The sequence below is a fragment of the Propithecus coquereli genome, unplaced genomic scaffold (assembly GCF_000956105.1).
Source record: "Propithecus coquereli isolate 6110/MARCELLA unplaced genomic scaffold, Pcoq_1.0 Scaffold413, whole genome shotgun sequence".
Classification (NCBI taxonomy): Eukaryota; Metazoa; Chordata; class Mammalia; order Primates; family Indriidae; genus Propithecus; species Propithecus coquereli.
This window is the reverse complement of record NW_012149875.1, coordinates 1,019,223-1,036,270: the sequence shown is the minus strand read 5'-3', so window position 1 is coordinate 1,036,270 and position 17,048 is coordinate 1,019,223. Positions and strand designations below refer to the sequence as shown.

At 41.8% G+C, this 17,048-nt stretch overlaps 1 protein-coding gene across 1 annotated transcript in view; it reads left to right on the top strand.

Moving 5' to 3' along the window:
- Positions 1-17,048, top strand: part of SEMA5A (sema domain, seven thrombospondin repeats (type 1 and type 1-like), transmembrane domain (TM) and short cytoplasmic domain, (semaphorin) 5A) — a 410,707-nt gene that overhangs the window by 8,242 nt on the left and 385,417 nt on the right. Inside the window, exon 2 of the mRNA XM_012653137.1 lies at positions 2,113-2,211. The gene's annotated coding sequence lies outside the window, so the exon portion shown is untranslated. The remainder of the gene's footprint in view (positions 1-2,112; positions 2,212-17,048) is intronic.

The following is a 17,048-nucleotide window of genomic DNA, read 5'->3' as shown; positions in this document are numbered from 1 at the left end:
ATAATATATATCTTTTTCACTGTTGATGTAAACAAAGGTGCAGTCCAAACCCTTTAGGATGGCCCTGAATCCTGCTGCTGGGGCTAATTTTCTGTTGAAACGTTAAATTCTGCAGGGAGTTGTGTTTCCCCTGAGAGCCACCTGAGCTCTCTCATGTGAGTGTTGCCTTTTCACGAGGAAGGGGCTGGGTTTTGAAGTCTGAAGGTTGGGCTGGGACTGTCCAGATATCCAGCTGTGGCTATCCCTGTCTGGATTCAGCAAAGATGTTTTCTTCCTGCAATCTTTGCTCTCTGGCTGCATCACTGATTCTAAACTCCTAGTGTTCTTTTTGGCACCTGTCTCCTTTGCCATGTAAGAGACTGGCTGTATTCTGCAGGTGTGGATTGGATGTCCAGCTGAGGGGCTGTTTCAGCTAATTTGTGACCTCACTGGGGGAGGATAGGAGACCTATCAGCCCTGATTTTAATTTAATTCTGACACGTGGGCGTTTTTAGAAATTGCCAGGTAGTCGTGACAATAACTAGTGGTTCCGTCCAACTTCATTACCTAAATTTCAAGCAAGAGCTAAATGACGACAAGGAAATTTTAGTGACAACTGTTCTAAAACAGATTTTGGGTCCTAAGAGAGAAAGCTCATGTATTTAAAACTGCCATTTAATAGAGAAGTTTCGGCTAACGTGTTTTGTTGCCACACCCGAAGCTGATCTATTATTGGGCTGGTGCAAAAGAAACTGGCCACTCTCAGGCATGTTTCTCAGCTTCAGTGTGCTTTCCTGACTCCTCTTTTGGCCTCAAGGGTTTGCATCTGCGCCTTGTCCTTTCCAAAGGATGATGTCATGAACTTCCGAAGACTCAGCTGGGACAGTAGAACTGGCAATGAGGCACAGCATGAGTGCACCTGGGCTACTCGGGTGTCCCCACAGCAGCACTGCCAAATATGCTACCTGGGATGCCCCCTTGCTTCCCACGGACTCACCGAAGGTGCTTCCTGGTGGCGGGAGCCTCACAGAGAGGCAGCCTCGCCTCGTCACTGCTCCCTGGCCCTCGGCCCCTAGAACTTCCAATACGACAGATATAAAATTTCACAAATTGTCCACTGCTGCAATTTAGTTTATTTTCTGCAAGCAGATGGTCTTTAGATTCTGCTGAAGTGGACCCTGTGGGGATCATTGCCTAGAGGGAGTGCCAGGATGTTCTGGGAAGTTCTTCCCATTTTCTCGTACTCGTTCTCAGCGCTCCTGAGAGCAGGGGTGGGATGCAGAACGTCAGGCTGTTTCAGATTTGTAGCGGCCAGGAGCCGCAGGTGGGAAGAGCAGAAAGAAAGAAACCACATGAGAGAGCAAGAGCACTGCAGAGCGGTGTCTGAGGTCACAGGGTCCTTTGCTGGCTGTGGACGCATTTCTCTCACGGATTATAGACAGAAAGTTGCCCATTTCTCCAGGTTCTGGCTTACTTGTTTCCACTGACAGCGTCAGGTTTCCGGGAGTTCTATATATGGGATTGAATGAGGAGATGGGACAGCTTTACTTGGTTTTGGTAAAGTGAATTTTTTTTTATGATTTACAATTCTTTTTTCTATAAAGTCTCATAATTGTACACCTAATACACTAATATGTAAATAAAAATACAAACTCAAATTTCTGGTGTAGTTTATTCTACACTTACTACCTTTATCTCCTGTTTTTGAGATGTATCGCTTAAGGTATTCTATATTCAGAAATATGAAATGAAAGAGCCATCATAAAATGGATGAATTCACACAATCAACCTGAATTTGATGTTCAGACTGCTTAACGTAATTATGATGGGTTTGAAATAATGGTGCTTTTGGGTGTTTCTGAAAGTTGTTTTCATCATCTATAAACAACCTTCGAATTGTGATTCCTCTTTCTCTGAAGAAGGTGCCATCGGTACATGTGGTCCCGAGATGGGGCTGTCGTATTTGTGACAACCAAGCTGCCCCGCATCACTCTGCTCCGAGTCTCGCATTGCAAAAACCAATCGTGCTGGTTGTTCAGGGTATTGATGGAACTTTCTAGAATCGATGACCAATGCCCACATCCTCTTTTAAAATGGGTTAACAGGATCTCTCTCTTTTTTTCTTTTGCGAAGTGTTGGTGTGTGAGAACTGGGCTTGAGTGCCCACGTGGCTGTGGAGTCTTGGCGTGATTCATGACTGAGGAAACGCAGCCTCTGCCCCGTCTCTCCTTGGTAAGTGAGACATCTAAATGGGAAGAGAAGACATAAAAAATATTATATATTGAGATACTTTGAAAGCTTGTGAGCTTTACTTATTTCTGCTGCCAAAAATGGCGGTGCATGAGTGAGGTTTCAGAAAGAGAGATCTTCATTAAGGCAAAACTGTTTTGAGTGACCCCCTACAGTGTCACTCAGGACCCCAAAGACCTGACAGAGGACCTCCGATGAGTTCTCAGCATCTCCCGACCCCCAGTGCGACTCCCTGCCTGGTTTCGGCTCTGTCTGTCCGGCAGGTACGTCCATGCTCTGCCCCGATTTATTCCGCAGTGCATAGCACTGTCATCTCCCTTCGTGTCCTGGGGCTTTCTGCAGCCCCCTCGCCTGCTGGGCAAGGCCTAAACTCCTTGTGCTGCCCTCAGGGACCCTCCTGGTCAGGCCTCCACATATTCTCATGACTCCTCTGGCCATTGGACAGCTTAGGGACAGGCCCACCGCTTCACAGTGGTCTACTCCCACCCACCAGTCGTGCTTGGTTGAATCTTCCAAAGCCGGTTCAGATGTACTGTCTCTGTTGGATCCTTTCGTAAGCGTCTGAGACTGAGCTGTCATCTTCCTCCCCTACGATACCTGTTGTCACCTTTTGGAGGGACTAGAAGTGAGAGAGGGGTAGAAGAGGAACGGGGTGGGTAGTGGGGTGAGGAAGGAACAAGTCAGGAAGGGAAAGGGACAGAGTCTCATTACCTATGCTAGTCATCGAACAGACACTACCTTAGTTTATTAACTTAGTTTTCTCCCTTACTAACTCGCTACCTCATTGTGGGCAGGCTTGCATTTGTGCCTTGCTGATTACAGGAAATCCAGAGAGATTTTCTGTGTGATTGATGACTGTTCCAGCTCTGGGATTTTGAGTCCCAGTCCCTTGTTTTCTTTTATTGGGAAGGAAGTAAATGAATTTTATAGTTGGGGCCTCTGACATGTAGAAATGCTCAGCTGAGATGGGAGGCTCTTCTGTTTAGCCCTCATATTTCACAGAAGAGGAAATTGAGGGTCTACACTTTGTGTCATTCTCCAGCCCACACAGATTTGGGTTCACGTAGCGTCTGACTAGGGAACCCGAGGGCTGGAAGGAACAGTAAAGATCACGTGAAGCTTGTGTCAGCGTATTGTGGATGTGTGACGGTCACCATCATGTGAAGGAAACGTATTAGCTAACGTCATTTCTCACTATGTCCTAGGCCCTGCACTGAGTTATAGGTATTAATCCTTATAACAACCCTTTGAGGTGGGTACTGCTATGATCACTATTTTACAGATGAGGAAACTGAGGCACAGAGAGCTTAAGTAATCCGCCCAAGATTCACCACTAGTCAGAGGCAGAGCTGGGATTTGAATCTGTCTTCTTAACTGTAACGCAATACTGCCTTGGAGCACTAGGAATGCCTTCTTAGAATAAGAACAGATATACCCTATTTTTTTTCTTACTGGGAATGCTCAGGTCCTTAAAGAAAAACTCAGAATAAATATTAAGAAATCAGTTTTTCAAACAGCAATCTAAATCAGAATTGTCAAATTTTTCTAAAAAGAGTGAGGTAGTAACTATTTTAGGATTTATGGGCCATAGAGTTTCTATTGCATCAGTTCAACTCTGCCATTGCAGCAAGAAAGCAGCTACAGACAATATGTAAACAAATGAGCATGCTTGCATTACAATAAAAGTTTATTTAGAATATACACCTAATGGATGTGGTGTGCACCGACTGGGGGATGGACATGCTTGAAGCTCTGACTCGGGTGGGGCAAGGGCAGTACATGTAACCTGAACATTTGTACCCCTGTAATATGCTGAAATAAAAAAAAAAATTAAAAAACCCTTTATTTAGAAAGATAGGCGGCAGGTTGGATTTGGCCTACAGGATATAGCTTGCTGAGGTCTGATCTACGTGATCCTTGCAATGCTCAAAGATCCCATAGTGTAGTGCATGAGAGTGTTTTCATGGCCAGTAGGTATGAGTCCCTTAACAACATCTGGCTCAGATGCTTGGAATTTAATAATAAATTTTAATGAAGTCTCCTGTAACTGCAAAACCTACCCGTTGGAATAAGTGCGTTTGGAGTTCCACTACTTGACAAAGTCTACATGCCCCAGGTGCATTAGTCCTGGCACCTAGACTACAGCTTTGCTCAAAGCAGGGCCTGATAAATTTTACTCTCTTAGTGAACTGTGTTAATCTAGAATGTATATCTCATTTATGAAATAAGATTAGATAGTATTTCCTACTTTGGTATTCATATAGTTTCCAAGTGTGACATTGTTAGTTTGTACCCTAATACAAACTTCTACTTGTACATATTAGGGGAAACATGCAGTTATCCTGGGTTGTGTGTTAATTATGTTGAACAAAAATGTTCTGGTATCAAATATTACTTTTTTATTATGAGCAAAGACAAAAATTTGGACAGGATCGACATACTTAAATCATGAGATAATATGGCAATACTTTTGTCACATACATTAAATGAGGTGTGGTTTTTATTTTCTTATATTTTTTTTCTTAAAAAAAGGATACTTTTGACACCTCAAGGCATATTTTGCTCTATCTTGTACCATCTAAAAAGATGGGAAAAGAAAATTGAAAGATCAGTTAATTTGTGTTTACTTAAAGGAGTTTAAGCAGGGAACTATTCTATTCATTTGATCAGTCCTAGAAATAATAATTGTAGCAAGCCCCTGAGCCCGACGTAGCGGAGCTTTTGGAGACATGCCTTTTCCAAGGAGCCGCTGATCCCTAGGTACTTATTCCATGTGTAATAGAAAAGTGTTCTTCGATTTAATCGCAATGATATAAAAAAGAAAATTCTGATTATAAAAGTAAGGAAAGCTATCTGTGGTACCTTATTAATTGAAAAAATCGAATTTCAGAATATTATATTTAATATAATCCCATTCCTCTTAAAACACGTAGACACACATAATCTCAACACACAATTTCATGTGTGTTATAAAGTCTATTAGAATATATATTAATAGATACAAAACTCTAAACAGAGATTGTCTGTGGAGTTGAGGGTGTTCGAATTTTATCAACCATGTGTTCACTAACATTTTCAGGAGCGGTGTTATTTTTGCAGTTTAAAAAAATGAAAAAAATAGATTAATGGAGTGAATGTTCATTATTGAAAATACATAAAGGAAGGGAAAAAATTTACCCATAATGCCTCCACCAAAGACAACCATTGTTGGCATTTAAGGTAGTCTTTTATATTATATTCTTGATATGCAATTTATGGAGTTGAAATAATACCAGACATAAAATTTTGCATCCTGCTTTTTCACTTGTTATAACATGCTTGCTTCCTCGTATTACTGTAAATTGTTAATAAACTTCATTTTAATGCATATGTAATATTCCATCACATAAAGGCGCTGTAGTGTAATTGACTGCTCTCATTGGTTGGACATATATATTGTGTCCAGTTAACAAAAATCATAGACTTGGCTGAAATGAACATGAAAAGGGGTGGTAGTTTGTGTCTCATGCACCTGGGTTCCAGTCCTACCGTTCTGCTTTGTGCACAGTGTCATCTCTCTTAAAAGAGTGGAATTTAGTGCATGCAGTACATGTTTCATAGACAATAGCAATTGTTGTCATAAACCTTTTTCTTTTAATTGAGGGTTAATTCATTAGATCAAAGTAGCTATGGTTGATTTACTCTTTCAAAACCAAGAAGTTTTAATAAGATTGCCAGTTGGCTTTGTAAAAGTGTTGTAGGTATTTATACTTCACTATTTTAGAGAGTTTGTTTTGCTAAAACTTCACTCTCATTGAGTATTATTATGAAGGTTTTGGCAATTGGATAACATCCATTCCTTTTTATACATTTTATTTTTTACTTATTACTTTGTTAATTTGTTTCCAAGTGATAATTACTCATTACTCTGAGAAAGGGGTGAAGACAGAGAGAGAAAGAGAGAGAGAGAGAGAGAGAGAGAGAGAGAACAAGAACAAACATGTGTGAGAATTATTTGTCCAGATTTTGTGACTGTTTATCTATCAAGACTCAGATTTTAAGACTTCATGTTTAAGGATATTAACTCTTTATTGTCATTGTTTCTTTTTCCTTAATTTGCTCGTTAACTTTATCCTTTTAAAGAATATTTCAGCAGTCAGATTTTTTCCTTATAATCATTTCAGTCTTAGAAATGATTAGAAATGCTTAGAAATTTAACAAAATTTTCCTCCTGATCTTATTGAAAATATTTAACTCTTTAATTCAGGGAGCAGATATTTAAAAATTGATGTTTTCAGATTGTTCTCAATGTTTTCTTCTGCCTCTCTCCTTCCTTACTGATAAAAATCAATCCTCAATTTTAATTTAATGAGGATATTATGACAATTAAAATATTTGTAAGAATGGGACAAAAATCCCCAGCTGCACCATTTCTTGTTTCTACGAATAGAGACCTAGTTTACAGTAAGACAACTGAGATTTTTTCATTCTTTTATTCATCTCTCTTGGTTAGAGAAAGGGTAACTTTTGTATTTTGAGGTGTGCTACAGCCTTTATCTATATTTTTAACAGCTATATTTTAGGCATTTTTTTTATTTGATAGAACTTAACCCATTGTGTTGAACATCATTAAGTCATCATCACAGCACTTTGCTTCTTGTCTCCTTCTTGTACCTAACTTTTGCTGTTGGCATTAAATGTTGAGTGGTGGGTATAGAAGACCCAGCTAAGCTGGGACAGATCACATAAGTCCTCGTTGATGTACTCATTTGTGGAGTTTAGAGCACTTGCCTAAAATATTGATTTGTTATGATGTGCATACAATACTATTTTCATGAATTTGTAAGTTCCAAAAGATAAAATCTAGATCTTTTTTTCCAGGATTCATGTTAACCCGGCTGTGGACAGATTGGACCAAGATGTAGCTCACAGTCTTTTCTTACGCTTTTTTTTTTTTTTTTTTTAAGATTTCTTGGTTGTAAAATAAGGAAAGTGAGAAGATATAGATTTGGGAGTGGTTTTAGATAATGAGGTCTAAGCCAGACTGAGTTTCTGGAGACAGAGGGACTAGCTATGAAACACAAAGTGCTTGCTGGACTGCTGACAGTGGTTCTTTTGGAGCCACTATCCTGATAGGAATTTTATTTTGTGATATTTGCAGTACGTTTCTGTGTATACTATGACACAAGGTACACACTTGCTTAAACATGCTGAGTGGTTGCTTTCTGGGATAGAGATTTAGCCTGTCAATCCTGATAATGTCAGAAATACTGAAGCTGTGGCCTCCACTCCTCACTGCTGTCCTATTGTCTCGTCAGCCTGATGGAAGGTCTCCGTGAGGCCATCCGGAAAGGCCCGTGCAGGCCCGATATGTTTTGTCACATGCATTTTACTCTGCTGACTGAAGTCCACTGACGGGAGAACTGTCTGCTCCCATTAGCCACGTCACGTTGCCCCGACATTCGGAACTTGGGAAGTCTTGCCTCAGCCTCTGTTCTCTTCTGCTTGGGACTTTGGCTTCTTCCCTCTTTTGTTTAGGTGAGCTGCTGCCAAGTGTGTTATCTTCCTGAGGGTCACCAGCTTTATGGTACTATAAATATTTGCGAATCGCAGATGTGTGCTCAAGTTCAGGATCCATTTTTTTCCCTTAGTTTCATGTCTGAGTCAGGCTGGGAACGGCGTATGTGTGCTGTTTATTCTCAGACTCTGGTTAGGCGGGGCAGATGTGTGTGGGGTTAATGGCTTGGATTTGAAGATTTACATGTGCATGTAAGGATACTGCACCCTCCATTAAACTGTGTGTAAGATCGTTTTTGGCAGAACTTTGCTGAGGGCATAAAATTGACCCTGTGTTTGGATCTTTGGATGTCATGGGACTTGGGTTTGGTTTTCTTGTGGTCTCCACATCAGAGTACTGGGGAGGCCTCTGTAGCCTCAGGGCTGCAAACCTAATCAGTTCACGCTTTATCCACCGGAGCTTTTCATGTGGATTTCGTGTGTGTTTTTGTCTCTTTTAGCTTCCCAGGCCTCAAAGGGATCAGAGTCATTTTGCTTCATTTGCTTTTGTTTAAAGCCTGAGCAGTGACCACGATTGGTTAAACCAAAGCAGAAAAAAAGCAAAGGTTGGAAAGATGGTTGGGAGATTCTGGGAAGTAAATACCACACCATATTTTCATATAACAGTGTCTAAGAATAGAGAATAGCTCTTCCATTTCTAGTGCTGAGGAATTAGGTGGGTGGATCTAAGTCGTTTAGCATAGCTCAGATTTTCTTTTTAGGATACATAAATCGGGGTGATTGACCTGCTCACAGTTCAGGGGCCGCATACCTTTTGAGAACTGTTCCTCCTCCTTTCTTTGCTGGCCACCGCCTTGCTGCAGTGATAGCTTGAAGGTGAGGCACCTGCCCAAGCTGGCCAATCACAAACTCCCACCTGGTGCCACCTGATTAATTCCAGTTGAGGCCCGTGACCCAAGCTTGGCCATTCCTTTTCTTCTCCAGTACGTAAGGATTTCTTCCCTTTCCTTCCTGCATCATTAGTTTTTATTTCCCCTGGTTGCTATATTTTCCCAATAAGAATAGAAATATGTACCATCTTAGGAAGATATTGACCTGTGCACCCTAATTACCCCCCAGCTACAATCCACTTCTCTCCCCTTTGCAGAAAAACTCCTAAAAGTGCTTGTCTATATTCGTCCACAATTCCTTTCTTTCTGTTTCCTCTGAAACCCACTCTGATCACTCAGTCATTCCTTAGTGCTACCTGTCAAGTCACTAATCACCACCACGTGGCTAAATGCAGTGGTTGAGGCTCAGTTGTCATCATGCTTAACAGTTACCAGTATTCGAAGGACTTTCTCCATCTGGCTTTGGGACAGCACGTTCTCCTGGTCCGACTGCCGTATCTCTGGCCATTCTGTCTTGGCCTCAGTGGCTCATCTTTCTGCATCCAACCACTTGAGCCCCATAGAAGGGCTCAATGCCTTGTGTCTTTTCCCACTATTCTCACCATTTGGAAGTCTCCTCTGGTCTCATGGTATTAATATCATTTATACACTCATCACTCCCACATGTCTGTCTCTAGCCAGGACCCATCCCCTAAGCCCCAGAACTGTATATTCAACTGCTTATTTGACTTCACAACTTGGATGTCTAATTTATGTCATCAAATTAATATGTTCACATTGAGCTCCTCTCTCCCCTCCAACCCCTGAACGTGTCGTTCTGTAGAGTTCCTCGTTTTATTAAGAGCAAGTCCATTCTTCAACTTGCTCAGGCTGAAGCAGTTGGAGTAATACTTGAGTTTTCTCTTTCTCTTTCTCTCCAGCTGTCAGTAAATCTGTGTTTTTTCCCCCCAAATCTGTCCCAAATCTCAACCCCTTCACTGCTACCTACCTAGTCTGAGCACCTGGTGTCCTGGCCCCAATGGCTGATCATCTCCCTGCTTCAGCCCTTGTGCCTCCACGGTCTGTTCTCCACACAGTGGCCAGAGGGCTCTCTGCTCACATTCCTCCAGGGGTTGCCGTCTTATGGGTGGGTGGGTCTTTTGGGATGTTCCAAACTGGGTGACTAAAATCCCATTTCTAATGTGAGCACAGAGCTGGGAGTCAATGAGCTTATGGGAGGAAGACTGGGATTTTTCCTCTCCACCCCTGACCAAGGTTTTAGTACATTTAGTATAATTTTCCCACATTGTCCAGTGGGTGGATATTTGCCTGTTCACCATTTCTCAGCTCACACGTCACCTTCTCCATGGACCTTTCTCTTCCCTCTCCATGACCAGATGAAATCAGTCGCACCTCCTGTGTCCCTCCAACGCCTGTGCACGTCCTTACAAAGGCTATTTAAAGTTGAATTCATTGTAGTGCTTCGTGTATGCACATAGTCCATCCTCTTCAAACTGGGGGTCCCTGGCCTGATTATTGCATTACTCCTCACGGCACTTTACACTCTCACACGTAATAAGCACTGAGTACGTATGTGCTAATTAACGAGGCGATTCCCATTGAAATTTTGTAAAATATAACTTCTCTAATGGTCCTTAGGAGTGTGATAAAATGTGCTCCTCTAGCCTTCTGATTGTGCTACATTTAGTTCAAGATGTTTATTGCACAATTTTATAATAATTAAATAATTATATTTGCTGTAGCCGTTATAGTCTGTCTCCATATTGTCCAGCCGGGGCCATTCTTTTTACTGCTTTCTCAACTAGTCTTTGCTGTTTCCAGCATTAAGTGAACGTCATTTACAGCGTATCAAAGAGGGGAAAGACTCCTAGATGTTTCTTGCTCATTGTCATCTGTGAGCTGTGAAGGGAGCTGAAAAGGGAGGTGAAGTATTTACATGGCAGATAGACCACAACCAATGCGGCCCCCTTCCTGCACTGCGGGATCAGCTGTCCGTTCCTTCTTGGCATTTAGCCTTTCCTAAATTGAGCATTTAGATGACTGACTATCAGTGTCACAGTGGAATTTCATCTGTATCATCTTCAAGGAGTGCATATCATTAAACGTAAAAATAGCACAGGACAGCACGGCTGTCAGGTCATGGGGCGAGCCAGGCTCAGAACCCGAAGTCATATTTCCTGTAACATAGTTATCTGGATGTGCATGTCAGAGAACAGCACTGATGTGTAAGAGTACCTGCCTCGCTGTGAGCACGGTTCTGGGTCCGTTAAATAGATAGATAAATAGAGTTGAATATATTTACAAATATATATATATATATATGAATATATATATGCACATATTGTATGTAGACAGAGTTGAACAGATTAGTAGAATATCTATATAAGTATAGATAGATATTTATAATATAGAGCTGGATAGATAGATACAGGTATAGATAGAGCTAGAGCTAGAGATAGCGCTATCATTGGGATGCCTGGGTGCACTAGGGCATGGTTACAGTCATTGAAATAAATGTCTAAAACAGTGTGCTAACATTCAGCTATGTGGCTTAATTATGAATTTGTTGGAAACTAGTTGATAGGCTGCTGAATGGTGTGCCTAACAGAGGAAAACCACAGCTATGTAGCACCTTTTCAATAAATACTTTTCACTAACTTGGTGCTATGTGCACACAGGTGCCTGCATGCATGTGAACACACACACAGAGTGTGGACAGTCACCCACCTTCCTTATCAGCCGTCCTTGAACATGTAACTGTGCCGTGCTGCTGACTGTGTTCAGAGCTGTGAGCAGCAGGTGCGATGTGTCCACCAGCCTGACTCAGAGTAGGCCCCACCCAGGAAGGAAGAACACTGGTAAAGCGTGTGCACAACCGCTCATTTCCTGTGTTAGTGCGCATTCTAAAACATCACCACTGAACCAAGCGTATGTTTAGGTTGGCAGGTCTATTTCTTTCCTTCTCGGTAACTATCACTTCCTGGTAACTATCGGAAATTCCCTTCTTCTTAACTCAATTTGGTATGAGTTATATGCTAACTTTATCATTCTGCTGCCATATTTTCTAGGAATTGATTTCATCTCGTTTCATAACTTTCTATTTAATGTACTATGTTATATTCTCTTAATTTTATTTTATAATCCAGGTGTAAAAAAGGTCCATGTAAAGCTGTTGGAAGTCTCTCCTGGGAGGTCATAATAATAGCAACAATAAAAAAATGAGTTATGACAGTGTGGCTCAGTTCTGTGATTGTAATATTAAATGTTTTGTATGTTTTCTAACTTTGGCTCTTATTTTCTTGTTCATTGCCTGTATTTATGGCAGATCATTTACAAAGTAATCATTATTTTCTTGAGAAAATCCTAGATGGTCAGTCACACCTCAAACTGATATTTCTAATCACATGTCCATGGTTTGCGAATACTGTTGCTAGTCCCCTGAGTCCTGGGTCACCTCCACTTTCCTGCAGGATTCATTCACTTTTGGACCCAAAAGAGAATGTGGACAAGTTCACCAGTGGACGTCATCGAACAGCCTTTTGTAATGTAGAACTGACAGTATAAATTAAATAAGGATTTTCCAATATTTCAAAATCTGAAACATTTTATAAAACACTGGTGATAGCCCGATAATAATTCATCATAATGTCTCAAATTATTTGAGAACTCCCTGCATCCCAGGCACTAGCAAATCTGCTTTACATACGTCATTTCATCTTCTCAGCAGGCATACAGAGCAGATTCTAATGTCATCCCCAGTTTACAGGTGAGTGGACTGAGGTGTGGAGAGGGTAGGAAACTCACCAAGGTCACCCTGTGGTCTCCTGGATGGATGAGCCCAGTGGATAATATGTAACTTCTTAATCCAGTATGTGTTTCTCCCCCTTTATTTTCCAAAGGTCCCCAAGGGAGCCCCCATGGCAGAATATGACAGAAAAGAATAATAAAGCAATAAAACCCACCTATTTTAAATTTTATTGTAAATAAAGCAGCTATAGGTTTCTTCAAATAGAGTCTTGGTTTTATTTCACTGAACTAGCAAATATTTTGAGGGTTGGAACCCACCCTCACTGTGTAATTTCCTTGCAGAAAACACATGATTGGTGGTTGATCTCAAACAGAAATCCCTCAAGGATGAACATCTGTATAAACAAATGGTGCCTCTGAAGCAGCATCTCTTCCTGGACATGGGGGTCACCGAGGACTAGCCGGCATCTCGATTAATGTCTGATTGGAAATCATGCTTCTATTATTGGCATAACACAATAACCACTTGCCTTGAAAATTGCAGTCAAAGTGACAATGAACAATAACCTTTATTCTCCCTTCTCCCCAAACAGATATTTTTTTGAGCACAGTGTGTCAGACCCTGTTTTAGGCATTGGGGATATATACTGGCAAACGAAACGGGCTCCTAATTGTCACGGAGCAGACATCTTCAGTGGGAGAGTTGGACCGGAAGCAATAATTGTATTCACAATATGAGAAAAGTATCACACAGTGCTAAGTGCCATACAAGGGAATCAGAGTCCTGTGACAGAGAGTGAATGGGGGCAACTGTGGGTAGGTCTGTGTGTAGTGGGGAGGGGACAGTGGTGTGGATGGAGACCACAGAGCTGGGCAGGAGTTGGTGCGTGCAGGGCTTTGTAAGCTAGTACGTGAAATTTCTATGTTTATTATCGACGGTGGGAAGCCTTGGAGAAGCAGTGGTGGGGCTGGATTTTTGTGCATCTTCAAATTGCCATCAAAATGATCGTGGTCACCACTGGTGACAGGTTGAGATGTGGTGATGGCACAGATACGGTGTCATTAGTGGAGAAGGAGAGAAGTGGCTGGATTCGCCTCGAACTCCTGGGCTCAAGCAGTCCTCCTGCCTCAGCCTCCCGAGTAGCTGGGACTATAGGTGTGAGCCACCACACCTGGCTAATTTTTAAGTTTTTGTAGAGATGGGGTCTCACTCTTGCTCAGGTTGGTCTTGAACTCCTGGCTTCAAGTGATCCTCTTGCCTCTGCTTTCTGAGTAGCTGGGTATATAGGCTCGAGTCCCCGTGCTGGGCCCAGATTTGATACTTTTGGAGGTAGAGTCTGGTGCTCTGATGAATGGGGCTCTGGGGTGGAGGGGAGACTAATGAAGAATGAATTGGAAGTTTTGGACGTGAGTAAGTGAGTGGATGATGGACCATTCCCTGAGACAGAGAAGCCCTGCTGAGGTGTAGGTTTTGGAGGAAAGAATAAGAATTCTTCTAAGGCCCTGTCAATTTTGAGTCGAAGGCTTTCATTTCTCACCCAGGTAGGGAGAGTGGGCAGTTAGATATGCGAGTCTGGGCTGTTGGGGAATCATGGCGACTAGAGCTACGTATTTGGGAGTCGTTGCCATGGTGCTGACATTTGAGGTCCAGGCCCTCTCACCTGGGGGTGGAAGGAGGGGCCCCAGACAGAACGCTGGTGTGTTTGAGGGGGGAGATGACATCTCTCACGAAGCTCCTCATAATATGCCACTTGATATAGTAGTGCTTTGATACTTTAAAAGTAATCTTCAAAATGACAGAAAATCCCAAAGGTAATTCTCCTCTCGAGGGATTTCATTCTATGTCTCAGTAGCAAAATTCTCCACTGTTGAAACATGAAATGCCGTTCTGGCTATAGGGAATAAGGTCGGACTCTTATGGTGAAGTATTTGATGCGAGTTCTTTTCAGCATTTATTTTGCTTTTTTCTCCCAATCGGCAGTTCAGGGTCTCGTCTTTCTCTAGAGCAAGCTCTTCCCAGTTGCGTCTTGGGAAGCACTGGGTGGGGTAAGACGTGGCTTCTCACCACCTTTCCAGTTTTCCTGGTTGCCAAATTGCTACTTTCTGACGTTAAATATTTGCCCTAATTTTTTCTCGCTCCATACTGCTTTTTTAATTGTTGTAATTATATTTTTCCCAGGGTCCTCGGGCTAGTGGAAACTCAGTATTTGAGAGGCCCGCCGAGGATTCTGGTGGGTGTGGGTCGGGTTCTCAGTGTCAGCCTGGCAGCCGTAGCATGCTCATCGACTCATTGACTCTCTGCGAACATTGGTGACGTGATGGGTGAGAGACTGTGGCATGCTGCTAGTGAAATGCAGCGCTTAGTGGTGCGGGCCAGAGAGCCATCGATGTTTGATTCCCTGTCTGGGTTTTAGTTAACCCACTTGCATCATTAATGCCTTTTGTGGGAGGACCAAACCCATGAAGCCTAGGATGTCACCAGAGTTTAATCAGTGGCCTAGAACTTTGATTTTCTATCAGAGAGAAAGGTATCTGGCCTATCAATGTAAAGTGGGAGGCTCATGTTTCTCCTGGTTAGTGAAGATGAGACTTGGCATTAGCCGTTAAGGTTCCCCGAGGCTGACATATTCCACAGTAAGGTGGGAGGAAGGGCTGTGTGTTGAGAAGTAGTGGCTGGTGAGCTTCCAGAATCTATACCAACGCCTTCGTGAAAAGCATGTGCCCAATTTGTAAGGCACGGTGATCAAGATTTGTTAAAATAGATGAGCTCAGAACTCAAATATATAACTACAGAATAAGTCGTTTTTATGCAGTGAGTTATTTTATTAGTAAAATGCCATTAGTAAGTAGTTTGTAAATAAACCAAAAGATTTCATTTTGAGAATTCCTGCTACTTTGACAGTTGAGAATCACCTTTCAAGAAGGAGCCACTTGGAACAAGTCAAATGGGGGGGGAGGTCGGAAGTCACCTTTCAGCGCCCTGAGTGGCACTCAGCCTGAATTTTAAAATTAGTTGCTTCCCCTTCTTTGCTGCACGGTGGTGTTAAGACTGCAGACAATACATCCTTAAGTGAATGATGTGGAGCTCCCCGAGGGCAGTAAAACATGAAGATGGAATTTTCCTGAACTGATTAGGCCTTTTAGTGATAGCTAGCAATCGGTCTGTGAGACCCAGAGGGTGGAGCCCTGTGCTAGAGCTTGTTGGTATGATTTTACAGTTGATCCAGGCTTTTGGATGGGAGAGAAAAAAGGATTCCATTATCCTTTTTAAGATTAATTTTATTCCCCTATTTTAGGATTAGAAACATCATTAAGCGTCTCCTTGATTGTTGATACCAAGAGTGGTCTCATAAAAATTCAACAAAATAAAAAAAACAAAACTCCACAATACTGAGAGATGTTTAGGAAGATCAGCTAGAGGGAGAAATACATTTCCCTTTCTAGCCATCTAACAAAAAAGCCTATGCCGTTCTCACTTCCAAAATTCTGGGAGATGACAGATCTAGAGAACAGAAACTCTCCCTAGAAATGTGAGAAACCAGTTCTCTGGTTGACGGCATCCCATCATTAGCCTCCTTGTTCTTTTTTAATCTCTGTAGTGGAAACTGATGGCACGTAACATTTTTAAGGAGACAGAGAGTCAGTTCTTCCCTGCAAATTCACCCCATTTCAAATGCACAGTCCATCCTAGGGAGAGCACAGTGTAGTATTTGTAGCTGAAAACTCCCAACCCAAATGCTTTTCCCAGCCTGAAGAATTACGGAGAGCGACATGTTAGCACCATCCGCACCGAAGGATGGGACCTGCCACCTTGCTGACTTTACGTGTGATCACATTCTCATGAGCCAAGGGAGGGTTAAGATGGCATTTGCGCTAAAGGTGAAGAATGCATCTTGCACATGCAGTTTTATTTATGCTGGATCCTTTCCAAGTTTGTGTTTCACAGGATTCTTTATCTTAGTTTTATCAGATGCAGAATGGGGATTTTGTGCTGACTTCTTCCCCCCTTTTGGCAACCTACAGGCTGGAATGTAATTTCATTGTCATTAAAAAAAATCTATCCTAAAAGATGATAAAAACAATCTAACAAAGTCTAGCATCACATACAGATAATATTTGTAACGTGTGTGGTAGAAATGAGATTATTGTCTCTAATATACAAAGAGGTCTTATAAAGTGATAACAAAAGTTCAATCAGCCCATAAGACAACGGACAAAGATATAAACAGGTAATTACATAAGAGTAAATCCAGTGACCAGTAAGTGGGTATAATGATGTTCTATCTACTACTATTAGGATAATGCAAACAAAAGTCATTCTTCTGACTGGCCAAAAATTAAAAAAAGAAAAAAAGAAAATATCTACAGCTGATGAGGATGCTGATTAAAGGGGACTCTTACTCATAACTGGTGGAAATATGAATTGTTTACATTTTGGGGAAAGCAGTCTGACAATCCTTATTAAAAATATACAAACTCTTTCACCCAGTAGTACCACCCCTGGGAACATGGATTATATGAACAAAGATATAAGTATACAATCTGTGAGGGGACATATTAATAGATTATAAAGATAAAACTACCAGCATGCATACATAGGGGCATACATATTGAGTGTTTGTAGAAGCATTGTTTTTAGTGTTTCTTCTTCTCCTCCTAAAAAGTCTACCTCACATATTGAATGTG